Source organism: Numida meleagris, chromosome 4 (genome assembly GCF_002078875.1).
Source record: "Numida meleagris isolate 19003 breed g44 Domestic line chromosome 4, NumMel1.0, whole genome shotgun sequence".
Taxonomy (NCBI): Eukaryota; Metazoa; Chordata; class Aves; order Galliformes; family Numididae; genus Numida; species Numida meleagris.
The window spans coordinates 42,971,060-42,983,446 of NC_034412.1; positions in this window are offsets into that span (position 1 = coordinate 42,971,060).

Genomic DNA, 12,387 nt, shown 5'->3' on the forward strand with positions numbered 1-12,387 from the left:
AGGAGAATAAGAAGGTGAGAAAAGGAGTACAACACAATTTAGTTTCAAGGAAATGAGAAGTGAGAAAGTCCTTCCTATCATCTAGGTGATCCTTTTGACGCACAGGATTGTACTTACCACAGTCTAGGTGCTCTGTCCAGTCTCCAGAAGAAGGAAGCTCTTCCAGTGTATTGGTACTATTTTTGATATATTTTCTTTGCATAAAAATATTTCCATCACTAATATCAGGCTACTTGCACTGTCTTTTGGAGCTCTGTCTCAGGAAAAAGAAACAAGGGAAATTAAAAAAAAAGAAAGTGTTCCTGTAGTTGAAGAGCTCATTTAGCTTTTGTCTTCTACACTTCAATTTACAATCCCAGTGTTTCTTAACATACTGTCTGATCTGGGAAGCAGTCTCACTACAGTTCAGTTTTCCTTTCTGAAGCATACAATCAACTGAGTAATTGAGGTAAACATCACATATTAACTTTTTCAAGTTGCAGTTGCAACTGGGGTGTCAATAAATGAACTGGGCAAAAGGCTTTTCAGCTAACTGTGGTTTCTTATCTTCCCACATCTATTTTAAACATCAAGCCAATGTTTTTAGCTTAGTCTAGGAAAAATAAATAAATAAATAAATTTGTTGATAGATTTACAACTCTTCCAGACAAACGGGAGAGATGTCACTCATGCACTTGGCTGGGCTGTCGTAGAACTAAATCTCATCTCTTCCTTTGCCTGACCAGCATAGGAGCCAGTGTGTGTGTGCCAGGGTATTAACCTATCTGCCAGGCTATCAGCTTGGGGCTGGGGTCAGGCTGTCTCAGTCTCTCCTGCTGAATCTGCTCTATTTCATATAGAATAAATCATTCATTAGGGCTCAGAAAGTACACAAAACAGCTTCATCACTAAATGGCTAGACAAGTAATGGGGGAAGCAGGAAGGGATTGCAGTCCCTGCTCCAGTAGAAGCTTACACTCTTAAATTAAGTAGTCAGTGTAACACAGCCGGGAGCACAGATCGCATTTCTCCTAGGTGAGTGCACTAAGCCACAAAATTATTCCCTCCATGGCCTCCAAAATATTCCAAGTATTATCCCAATAAAAGTAGAACAAGAGGAATTAAGACTTTCTTCTCTCTACTCCGTCTTAATTAAGGCCCCAATATCTGGGTGATATTGATTCAAATGTTCTCAAGCTGAGAAAGGAATTTAACTCCTACATACAAAATAAGTGCCCCAGTCTCTGGGTTCTTGGACAAAAGCATTTGAATCTACTTTGTCTTCTTCTCTCCTTGAAAGCGTCATAAAACAAAACGTAAGCTGGACACTCCTTCATGCTGAAAGAGAAAAATCCTGTCATCCCAGGGAAAAGAATTTTTTACTCTGCTCAAGTTAAACTTTATTTAAACATTCAGTTAAACTCAGCTCAATCTCTTCCCAAATCTTTCCCATTTCATTGCCAATCCAACCTGTAATAATAGTGATTGATTCACACAGGCATAGCCCAAATCTTTGTTAATCAATGAGGTGGTTTAGCTAAAACCTTTTGTAAACCACCTGCTTGAAAAGCCAATGCTTTCCTGTGTTGGAATATCCAAAGCTCTCTTTTCTTAAGGATTTATGTTTGAACATAGGAACTGAAAAAAAAGCAATTCTTGCTTGAATCTTGTCTTGTTCAGTCTCAGCTTGTAAGGAATTTCATTTAATTAAACTGGTTACAAATATATAAAAATATGTGTGTATATACATATGCGTATGTGTAAGAATGTTTGTATTTGGCTTTAAAATAGAGTGATCAACTAGGAAATTACCTGCTTTCCCTGTTTCTCACTACTGGAAGCTGGTTCTCACTATTTTGAAGGTCTCATATGGATTGCTTGCAAGTGGTTCACCAGGGTGCTGAGTTGAATGTCTGTCCCACCAGCCACCTGGACTTGTACACTGTGTCCAGGATTTCACCTGCCACATTGGAAAAAAAAGAAATATCTTAATTTTATCACGAGTAACCCTTCACATTTTGGCTCTTATTTTTTAATATCTTTATCATGCCTGCTCACATCTGTTCCTGCTGTTCAGAGGCCCTACATAGGATCTGTCTCAATGATTCTCTGCTGCTGACCAATCTGGCTGGACACTGAAATCCTCAGCTATTGTTTCTAAATTCACCCACCTGAACAGCATCTTCAAAAAAAAGAATTCTTTATTCACAAAGGGACAAAGGCTATTGCCACAGATACTGATAACATCCATCTAATTTCAGTGGAAGTTCTATACTTGGACACTGAAAGGTACTAGAAACACTCTTCATTATTAATATGGACATGGATAAAGCTGGTAGGGTCCCTACCAAGGCAAACGTATGAAAATTTTCCTTGTAATGCCCCGTTATAATCCCTCAGCTCTTCTAGAAGAACATAGAGAGCCTTGAAATATGTGTCCTTTCCCAAAAACAAGGGAGGGTTTTCTGAAAGATGACTGGTATTTTTCTTACTGTCTTTAGTTAAAACTATAAAAGGAGTTGCTTGGCGTACGAATAAATAAAACAATTGGCCATAGCTTACAACCATTGAAAAAAAATGAAATGAAGCTTGTTGAAAATTGAACTTTTCATTCGAAACTCCTTTGTATTTTAAATGATGAGGAGAGAAGAAAAATGAAAGTATCCTCCTCTTTCAGGAAAGTTGGAGCTCCAAGCATGAGCTGACACCCCCAGAGGAAGGCTAGTGAGATTCTGGGAAGCCAAACTGGCAGAAAAACCAGCAAGACTTCCTTACCATGTGTCAGCAAACTCAGTGAGTTCCTGAAAAAGTTTGATTTCACCCAGCCAACCAGCAGAGTGCTGAGTTTGAACATTTGGATCTAATTTTTGAACCACTCTTGCTTCTCAAGTAACCATTTCTGCATTCTCTTGTACCTCCATTTTGCATGGTCCCTATAGGACATAACGTAAATGGGGCTGGTAAATGAAACTCTATATGTTACTAATATCTTTTAATAGCACAGAAGAGTTCAGGTGTGGTTCAAGGGGATGTGAAGTAGTCATTTTTGTGGCAGATAACATTAAAAATATTACAACACGTATCTAGCACAAAGCGTACATGTCTGTGTGTACACGTGCACGCAGATTCAGGTTGTTTGTGTGTAAACAGAGTGGTGGCTGCTGCCATGAAGAACCAATATTCTTTTAAAGCTTTTAGCATCTTTCATCACACCTATCACGTAACTATCCCTCATAGTACCCTGCTGACCTCTGCATACTCATGAGAGCTAAACTGCTTCTTTATCACTGCATGTGGTGATCATTTGCTCCTTTAGGACTGCTCTGTCAGTTACAGATGAAGTTTACATGCTATGGACTAAGCCTCAGCAAACCTAAAGGTATTGGTGAGCTTGTGGTGTTACCGGAGAGACCCTTGAAACCTGCAGTCAGGTCTGCTGAGCCACTCTTTTTCAGCTACAACTCAATGTGGCTTATGGTTATTCACCATCTAGGCCTATTCAGCAGCAGAACTAAAACACAGAGGCAGTAAATCCCATTGCAATCTCCTCCATATATGACACACTTTATTGTAACAGAATAAGGGGTTCAGCTCTGTTGGACCAAATCAAGTTGGCCTGTGTTAAGTATCCCATTTTAGATTCAAATCCCTGCTAAACCCTCTGCTTATGCTTGTGGTTAACATTATTTTTATATCTGTCTTCAGAAATGAAAGACAGAAGCAGCTCACACATAGCAGCAACGGCATCAGCAGCTTTTAAAGGCTGACTCCATAGATTAAAGGGTGATACACTGAGCACCACCACCCCAGTGTCTACTGATTAGGTCGGGAGAAAGGCTGAGTGACAAACATGTTTCCAATCTGCCTAGCCCATGCAGCGAAATGGAGCAATCTGGCCTGAAAAGGGATTTAGACTTTTGTTGTGCGCAAGGGGGAGAAAAAGCTGATTAAAATCCATCAACAATGCTCTCCCTCTTGGTGATCTCAGAGATAAGGAACAGAGTCTGGGCACAGCTCATATCCTACCTCTCACCAGGCCCCACACTTCCACTCAAAGACAAAAGCTGGCAGATGAGGACAAATGATGCTGTCTTGCTATTGAGCAGCCTGTTCACTTAAAAACATGTTGTACAATGCATCGAGCCTGCCTGAGGCATTTGATCTGGCAATTTTTAAAGTGAGAGTGAATCCTCAGCCCATTACATGGCACTGTGCGTATGTAGCACTGCATGTGTAAAAAGGATCTCTACAGACATACAGAAAGGTCTTACTCCAACTGGTTTACAGTCTGCACCAGAAAGACATTTCACCAGAGAATAACAGCCCACAGCTGTTGTGTGGGGTAGGCAAAGGTAGAAGTGGGGCAGACAAAGAAGAGAGGTGGCAAAAAAAAACAAAGGAGAAGGAAGTAAGATTTCTAAGAGAGGGTTATTAGATCCCCTTACAAAGAAAGCAGATCACATGGTTTCCTTTATTCTGGTTATTTAATATATGCCATCCTGTGCATTTCAGTGTGAGTGCCATAAGGAGAGAGCCATTACATTCTCTCTTTATCTCTTGTCAGAAGGACTGAGAATGAGGTGATAACCCATTTTTCTGAAACCTCTCAGCCCCTTGGAAAAAAAAAGATTTTGCCTTGTTTCATCAGAAAGAGCAGAAAAGGTTAAAAATACAACTCTAGTTGCCCATAAGCAAGTCTGTTCTTTGCTTATTTTTAATTGCATCCATTTTTTCAAATAAAAGCAAATGATGGAAGGGATGCACGTGTGGAAAATCAACCCATACAGAAGGCGGATGCTTGTTTTCTTGTGGCAGAAATGCAGATGATGCCCTATGACAGTTGTGAAGAACATCAACAAAATGGTCGCTGGAAAATAGCAGCAATCACCTCTGTTACTCTACAGATGCCCCTTGCGATAGGCATTAGTACAGAGCTTTCTCCTTCACAATTATTAAAACAGACTTCTGCAAGCCCTTATTGCTGCCATATTTGGAGAGCAGTATTCAGATGCAGATTGCCTTAAATCCCATCAACCCATTCAAGCGTTTGTACGCAAGTGTGTCTGTTTCTGTGTGTATGTGTGCATGTGTTTAGATGCATTTATCCGTATATACAATGCTCACTATGTGCACACCTTCTCTCCATCCTCTCGCTCAGAGAGAAAGAGCTAAATTGTCAAAGACGAGAATGTGTATTTTCCAGGCTACTTTGTCAGATGTTCGTGTGTGTGTCTTATAAATATTTCATACCAAATATTTAACATTATTCCTTCCCCAATCGGATCAGCTTTGAAATGCTCCTCAAAGTGAATTCTCCCCTAACAATGGCTTGACGCAAAAGCCTTTTTTCTCTCTTAAGAAGAGGAGGCTGCACATGGTCTGCTACCATAGCAGCATGAATAGTTCTTATTTAATGGAAAATAAAAGATACTTTACATTAATTCAGTGGGGGATGGAAAACTGGGCACATGCGTACCTTGCGCTTCAAACATGGAGGAGCATCATACCTTGACCTCCCCTCCTCTGGTCCCATGATTATTACCCAGCTTGCATTAGAACCGTAATGGGAAGTGACAAGTTTATGTAAATGATCCACACAAGGATTTTGCTCTTGTAAAACAGAGCAGTTACTCTGGGCTTTCTAATTATTTCATGCCTTGTGGTTCTTTGACGGGGCAGAGATGACTATTACTTGAAAAGTATATTGTGATTGACAAGCCACTGTCCCCCTGGAACTCATTAAGGCCTGTGCTTTGCAAGAGGGGGTAGAAAACTCTACCAGGCACACCACATGCACACAGGCACACGCACACATGCTTGCCCTAGTGCCAGTTGTTCTTTCAGATCATTTGTTGGGATTTTTTCACTGGTAGAGAAAAAGCATAATCTGCATGTATCTCAAACAAGTACCACATTCTGGCTACAAATTGACGGATTATTATCTGCTTTTCCATTTTTAACTTAAAATTTAAGATTAACAGAAACATATCTGTCAAACATACAAAGGTCTTTGGGTTTTATTTACTGGATGGAAAAAGATCTTTCATATCACAGTGTTCAATGGAATGGGGAGCAGAGAAGGGCTTGGATAAGGAAAGAGGGCTACTATAAAAGCTGCCACTAGTACATTTCCGCTGCGATGCAATTTGTACAAGTGCCTTCCAGTATATATGGAGGGCCATCCTGCCCCCTCTGCTTGACATGTTTGCCTTTCTTTCTTTCTTAATTGATTTTTCTGGCCTTCAAACTTGCAAACAAAATGAACATTTGTTTGGTGAAAGTAGAGCTCCTGTCTTTTGAAACATATACCACACTCCAACCATGGAGAGAGGAAAAATACTATTCAGCAGCTGCATTAATGCTTTCCATTGTAGAAGTGGTTTTGAATTCTGCTGCTGCTTTCGGATGTAACACAGTTTAGCATAAAATCAATTCATTGTTAACTCCATAGTGGTTGGATCTTATGGGCCTGCAGCATTTCTTATTTTCAGTTACTTTTTACTTGTGATTGAAAAACTCTGGGAAAACTTAAGAAAGGCACGTGGCCCACTTGAATTCTTCCATTAGAGAACACCGGCGCTCTGCATACTTCTACCTTTCTTAGTCTTGGCTCAAATATAATTAAGTAAATAAATAAATAGACAAAACTAACAATAACATACACCAAATCGCCACCCCACTTTTTGGCTTTGCCATTTCAATTCGACCTGGCATTGAATGCTTAATTTGTGATGTTTCCAGCAACCCACTTGGCTATGTCTGCAGAGGAAATTTATGTTTTTACTATTCTGTTTCATAAAAGTATTACACTGAAATAACAGCAACTCATCATCTGTATATAATACCTTTGTTTTATCTAATCTGTCAGATTTCCCTCCAAAAGATCTGGGACATAGATATTCAATTAGGAAAAAGATATATATATATAAAAATAAATACCTGACTCATAAAGCTGTGTATCATTGATAATCAATCAGCATAGAGATAGAAATACAGGAAAAGAGAAGAATAAAAACACAAAGAAAAAAAATGGAAGACATAGAAAAGTCTCTGAAGTGAATTACATTTTAGCGCAGTGAAAAATGAATACACTGGGGACTAGGGTGGATTTTCAAACACACTGAGCACTGGCTTAATTTGTCTCCTTTGAGGTGGCTCCTACATTATGAGTCTCATAAGGGCAGACACAGATTAGTGCAAGGATAGTCAAGCTTTGCCTTTTGAGGTACATGTAGTTTGCAAGCAGCTCAAGTGCACTCTCGGGTTGACAATGAATCATATGGCCAGGAACAAAGCTAAGCAATCATGTAACTACTACACCAATCCAAATGTGTGGCTGTAGAAGGAAGTGAGTTAGCAGGGAGGGCAGAGGCCACTATTGCTAACTTTCTCTGGTGTGTGGTTTTACAATCTCCATTCCTGCTTTTGTGGTGAGAGGCCAGAGTCATCCCTGGTTGAACTGCACCCACTGCTTCTCCCTTGCTGTCTCACCAAGGTACAATTCTGATGGCTTTCAGCCACTTAAGGAATTTGGCATGGAGATCATTGGAGAGGAAGTTGCTTACGCTTGTCCACTGTGCTCACCTGGCGTGTGTCTCAATTGAGCCAGACTTCTTGCAAGTGGCAGGAAGAACCTCATATGACATATGTCATCTGATTTTGGAGACAACACCTAGAAAATAAGAGTTTTACATATAGGATTAGCAAGTACAAACCAAAAGACTTTTTCTGTAAAGCAGAACTTTCAACTAGCAATTTACCACCAGCACTGTACTTTTCTACTAAGCAAATTTTATCTTATCTCTGCTCAACCCATTTAAGTTAACACTCCAGCAATAGCTCGTGCTCTCCTTGAGTGTCCTTCAGAGGCAGCAGTGGAGAGCTACTGTTGTTTTTTTTTGTTGTTGTTGTTGGAACATTTCTGTAGCAGCTGAGAATCTATTGCTCAGGGCTACAGGTAAGCTTTCTGCTATGATTCCCATTCACAATTGGATTACAGAACAGTTTTTAAATACCTGTTCTGAGAACCAAACTGAAAACACTGGCACCCTGAAAAGGCAGAGGACTCCATGAAACGGAATCTTTTGGGAGTTTGGACCCTTATGTCTTCAGGGGTTAAGCAGACACTTCTTCAGTGTCTGCTGTGTCACTGACTGTCACAAAGTTAATGAACAGAAAAGAGCTTAGCTACAACTAGTAGAGAGAAAGCTCAACCAAATTCATCTCATGACTTAGAAAGAACAGGTCAGTTACTCTGGAAGGACACTTAGCATTGAAAAGGGCTGGCCAAAATCTATCACACGTTCAATTATAGTCATATTCAGAGTGCCTTTATTTTAACAGTCCAATCTCTCTAATGAGGTGTCATTATCATTTTGAGGAATACAAGCTGTGGTCATGTGTTTAAAGAACAAGCCCTCGCAACTCATTGTCACGAACACATAGCATCAGCAACAGATACTAGGTCTGTAGAAAACACAACAGAAAAGAAACTAACAGTTTATTGAAAAAAAATATTGAAATGTTTGGTTGCAAAGAAGCTGAACCATTTTCTTCTATGCTGGCAATAATCAGGCCTATTATGTTACACAGGAGATCTGTTGTTAGTGAAAGTCATGGTGAAAGTGCCTACAGTCTATATTTCAATGAGTCTATAAGATTATCTCTGGAAAAAGTTAAGATGTCTTAGTTCATATAAGAACGTTAGTTCAAATATTTATGTAAACTGTGCTTTTAAAATAATCTCAGCTAAAATTCAAGCTAACATACTTCTGGCATGTTTATCTAGTCACAATGGAAGTGTCTGACCTTTACATTGCTTTATGTGGGCAAAACAAACTGCTGTTAATGACATTTTTTAAGTTAAATGTTTCTTATTTTGGAAAGGAGTGAGTCATATCGTTGAAATTGCATAATATTTCTCATATCTCAAAACGATCAAGCCCAAAACTCTGCTTTTCACGGTGAAAAAATTATACATATACATATATTAAGTTTATGTGTATGTGCAAGTATATATTCATATTCTTTAATTATTTATATGTATAAAACTATATAAAGCATACAGGTGTTTAAGGTCTTCAGCCTTGGCTACTTCAAGTTATGTAAGTTTGGATGATGCTTCATAGACTGCAGAGCTCGTGGATTTTATTTATTTATTTATTTTTAATATTTAGGCAAACTGAAGGACTTCTCATGCAGGAAAAACTTAATACTCCCAAGTGTATAAACCCAGGATGAAAACCTCCCTAAAGCACCTCCACTTGCATTTTTCTCATGTGCTCTTTCTGGTTTTTGACTTCCAGAAACAAGAATCTCACCACAAGCAAAATAGCTGCATTGAGCAAAGCAAAACTTGATTTCAGGGCAGGAGGGCTGCCCCGTCCATATTATTATAGAGAAACTGGGAAGGCTGCAAGTCTGAGGTGGTCATCAGAGTCTCTGTTTCTCAGTGAGAAAAGCTGAACCTCTGAGAGCACAGCCCAGCCACATAGCAGTGCCAGGGGACACAGCCACAAGAAGAGTTTTCAACTTGCACTATCCATTTAGTTTGATTACGTTCTAACACCAGAAGCTATAGCTAAATACTTTGATAATCTAAATCTGATCTGCATGAGGCAAGACAAATTCTGTCAACTTAATTTACTGAAGTTTAGACTTGCTTGGTGCAAAACACAACCACATCCTGAAAGTCTCAGTAAAGAACAGTTACTAAACATCAGTCCTAAGCACTCAGGAACACAACAGAGACCATACCATTTTATCATGGAAGAAAAATCATGCCAAGTTTCAAATGTAGATGCAGTTAAATCTTTACCTTTCCCTCCTCCTACTGGGAAATGTGTAATGATTGCACAGCAGATGACTTTTTTTTTTTTTTTTTTTTTTTTAAGAACGCGACACGGTCATTATTTACATGGCCTGGTATTAGTCTGTTTTTCTTTTCATCTTTATCAGACATCTATATCTCTCTCAGAGGTCTTGTTTACATAAAACAGTGCATGGTGGATGCATGGTGCTTAATGAGTTTCTGTATAACCAGAACAGAGTGAGCAAAGTATGCTACTCTTTCTAATTATGAATCATTTGACTGCATTAAGAGAAAGAAAACTTCAGCAAATTGTGCCAGAAAGCTTCTTCTTTTTTTTTTTTTTATTTATCGCTATAAAGAACAACCATAAATTATGAGTTAGGACAATGTTGCTTTGGCTCCAAGCAGAAGCAGTAGGAATAGAAAAAAAAAAACAGCTGTGCTCATATTTCATGCTCCAGGATCAGCGAGTGGTTCCTTCCTATATCTAGAAAGCTCAGCCAAGAACAGTGTAATAAAGTCAGTTAAGCTCTGGCCTGGGTGGATTTGTCTGAACCGGAGCTCCTAAGAGCTCCATTTTCCTACAGATGCCAACAAGCTTTTGGTGCATGCAGTCCATCAGATACCAGCCGCAGCACCCAGACAATCCATTACATTTCTATGGCTCTGGGCATTTTATTGCAAACTCTAAAAATTGATGGTTTGGTATGGTTGAGACAAGTTCACTTCGTCATCTGCACATCTGCCAGTGTAGGGAGATGTAGCACTGTGAGCTGGTCAACTTTAGCACAATGTCCTCAAAAGCCTACATTGGAAAAGAAGACTTAGCCTCTTTCTCTAAATTTTACCATTTTATTTATTTATAGCTAAGTTCTGCCTGTAAACAAGGCAAACAATTCAAATTGTTGTTACTGCCCGTTCCTGTGGGTGAATGCTGAGTCCAACCACAGGCTGCCTTGTGCAGACTCCCATAAAGTCCCAGCACAAAAGCACACCTGAGGCCCAAGGGGCACAACCAAGACCCCACAGCAAATGGCTCAGGCCTACTCAGGGCTGTCTCACCAGCAAAAAAAAGCATTACCTTTCCAGTTAGAGCCACAGGTGCAAGGAAAAAAATGGGCACCTCCCATTAGGAAGTCCAAGAGTGAATGAGATTTAACAGGGAAGAAGAGTAGAAATACCATCCAGCAAATAATAGAAAAGCAACTTGCCTGAACCAAAAAATGAGAAATTACCAGAGTATTATGCTGATACTTTAAAATGACTGCTAGGTAACATATTCCTTCCTCCAGTGAAATTTCTGTTAGAACAGCAACCTGTAATTGATCTTACAGTTAGATAAACTACCCTGGCTTCCCATTTGACTTGTGGAGCATTAAACCTTCATTCTGAGGTCAGATTGTTGGTAATATGACAAGCCACGCCAAGCGTAACCACCCTGAAGTAAAAGACATCAGAAAAAATATGGGATGTAGTTGAGAAAGAGTTAACCCAGTCATTTGTTAGGCAAAGAAAATGCTGAGTATTTCAGGAAATCTCTTTGGCTCTGCTTATAGGTATAATTTGTCCAGGACAATGTTGATCCCAGGCTGGGGAGATATCTTTTAGTGCTAATTACTTTGGGTTTTGTCTTCATGCATCATCTTTTTTAGATTGAAAAAAGTCACTTTTTTATTTAACTACATCCAACATTTTTCTCTGGATAAAGACTGATACTACACAAGCATGTAGGATTACAAGACATAATACACACTTGATAAAATAGAAACAGAGAGATAAAAAGAATTCCAGATAGTCACAAAACAACATTAAAACAGAACTGTATGTGTGCTTATAAGACTGATCTTGCCTCATAACTAACAGTGTCAGCACAGTGCAGATAATTCTTGGCATTCTTACTGAGTGAAGAACATAATATCAGCAATTTCCTCAAGAAATGCCACTTAGAGGGCTCGGAGATCTTAAGGACATTAGTTCAAAAGCGCGGGAAAACAAAATCCTGTAACTGCTACAGAAAATCTGAGCTGCTTTTAGGAATAAGGGAAAGAGAAGCAAAGGTCTCAGAAAAAGAAACTTAAGTCTTTCAGAAGTCAAAAGATTTTCAGAAACCTGAAGTTGAGAAGGAAACATAAATAATAGTAAACCATCAAAAGATCACTTCTAACCTACAGAGTGACTTGTTTACATGTTCTTGGATGTCAGAGGGAATTTCTTTACAAAGAGAGTGGTGAGGTGCTGGAACAGGCTGCCCAGAGAGGTTGTGGATGCCCCATCCCTCGACCATGTTGGATGGGACCCTGGGCAATCTGTTCTAGTACCAGATCTGGAGGTTGGTGGCCCTGCCTGTGACAGGGGGGTTGAAACTTGATGATCCTTGGGGTCCCTTCCAACCCAAGCCATACTATGATTCTATGATTAATGGAAGAAAAAGACATAGGATTCTTCTTTTATTTAGATTGTGATTGAATTCAAAAGCGTATTGGGTGTTTCATATGTTCATCTTGGATAGATGCTCCTGAGCAGTATACTGTTCTATTTCAGTGCAGTAAAAGAATCCCGGGCTTTCCAGTCAAACAGTATCTTTATTTCTGCAACAC